Source organism: Littorina saxatilis, linkage group LG12, assembly GCF_037325665.1.
Source record: "Littorina saxatilis isolate snail1 linkage group LG12, US_GU_Lsax_2.0, whole genome shotgun sequence".
NCBI classification, from domain to species: Eukaryota; Metazoa; Mollusca; class Gastropoda; order Littorinimorpha; family Littorinidae; genus Littorina; species Littorina saxatilis.
In genome coordinates, this window is record NC_090256.1 from 63,577,024 (window position 1) to 63,579,351 (window position 2,328).

Here is a 2,328-nt window from a genome sequence, read left to right on the forward strand (position 1 = left end):
AGAGAGAGAGAGAGAGAGAGAGAGAGAGAGAGAGAGAGAAAGAGAGAGAGAGAGAGAGAGAGAGAGAGAGAGAGAGAGAGAGAGAGAGAGAGAGAGAGAGAGAGAACCAAGGCGATAATTATAGTATACCTCCCCTAAAATGTATATAAAGATCTTTTCGACACATTTTATCACGCGTCGGCATATTTTCTGAAAAGCCGAGGGAAACCCACTTTATTTCGCTTTGAAATGTAATCGTTTCGTGTGTGTTCAATAAATGTACACATTTTGTTCAGGAAACTCGATAAAAGCACAGACTTTTGTCACCCCAGCGTTTGATCTCAGTTCCGTCCGTCTCGCCTTTTTTCTTTGCAGACTACACTAACAAAATATTATCAGTTTTTGAAGCTTCCGTTTTGCGTCCTTAAGACATTACCCGAAGCCAGTGCGTGTAGAATGAATAGGCTCCCAGTGTGCTGAAAGCATTTTCGCACCTCATTACTTCAACACAGCCGTGTTTGGGTTGTATTCAAGGTTCCCCAAAACACACACTAGTTCCATTTTAGACGTTTGCTCACCCACAATCGTTCTTTGTTCCTGATCGGAAGGTTAGTGGCGGCCGTTCTAGTTTAAGGTTTCTAATGAGACGGATCTTTTGCAACACAAGAAGGACGACTCTTCCGGTTGTCGTTCTTGAGTTAACGTTACTGTCGCCCGTGGTGTCGTGCGCGTGCTGTTTTTTTTTTCTTATTTCTTTTTTGCCCCTTTTTCTCGCTGATAGTGAACCCTGAACTTGCTGCCAGTTATATTTCCATAAGACATGCCAGTATTTTGAATTTGCGGGAAATGTTGTTTTAAGTCCTATTTACATAGCCGATCAATCAATCAATCAATTCGTCGCGATATAACCTTGAACGGTTGAAAACGACGTTAAACACCAAATAAAGAAAGAATCAATCAATCAATCAATCAATCAATCAATCAATACTTCAAGGTACCCCTCCCTCCCCCCAATCCCTCGCTCTATTTGAATTGCTCTCGCATAGTTATGAATCATAATTGAATATCAGTCAAGGCAGGGTGCATTTATTTAAATAACAATCTTCAAATTACCCAGCCTTTCCCAACCCCCTTTTGAAAGTGCTTGAAGGAAATGCCCATACATACAGATATCTCGATGAGTTTGCAATGACAGTATCATGACTCCAATCCCACAACTCTCCAACAAAAAAATTGACTCGATTTACTGTTTGAACTACACGAAATGTAATACTGCTGATGTTCTATTTCTCGTTTGACCCATGTTTGCCGTCGACGCCATGATTTCTTGTGATTTCCTGCCGCAATCTGCCCGTAATTGGCCGAAGGTGATGAGATGGCGGCGAAAACTATTGACACGAGAAAAGTGGAAAGAGTATTAGTCGGAACACACTTTTTACCCTTTCGCAGTTCAAAACGTTATAGCTCCTCGCATGTGACTGTTATGCTATACGTTTGAATGAGGGAATGAATTATAACTTGTATTAAACACGGGGGTGGGTTTGGGTAGAAATGGGAAGGTGAAAGGGTGGAGAGAGAGAGAGAGAGAGAGAGAGAGAGAGAGAGAGAGAGAGAGAGGGAGAGAGAGAGGAGAGAGAGAGAGAGAGGGAGAGAGAGAGAGAGAGAGGGGGAGAGAGAGAGAGTATGGGGGGGGGGGGGGAGAGACACAATAATTATAAAGACAAGAGGTTATAATAAAAAGATTGACAGGGAAAGTCGGACTTGAAAAGGGGAGAAACAACAGATACATAAAATAAAGCAGTACAAAATAAAAAATGAAAATAAATACAAAGTCGACAACTCACGCGAAATAAGTCTCCAAAGCGTCGGCTCGGATGGTTCATGCCTGCAGCCAGCGGCGGGTATAGCAAGCGACCTGGAGTGTATGGCAAAACATTCCCAAAGCGTCATATTTATATTTTGTCTCAAAACATTCGTGCCAAAGTCATCAAAGTAGTCGTTAAAGAGAAACAGCACGTGTGTACCTCATTCAATCATTCGTGCGTGTCCGATTCTCCCCTTACCCCCTTCACCACCTTCCTTTACCACCATCCATATATTCACCCATCCTGCTTCCTCTAACATTTCCGTCTCTCAAAGAGAAATCATTCGCACAAAGCGAACACACATGACTGCATGCGTATTGCAGTTGCCTTTTTGGCTTGCGCATAATTATTTCTTTCATGATTAATTGCGATGCAATAAATTAAATGCACCAAACGACAAAGAAGCACATGGTGGTGGAAAAGCTGTCTACATGGTCTACTGCCTGCATGTGAACCTCTTTCATCAACCTTATTAATTTTATAA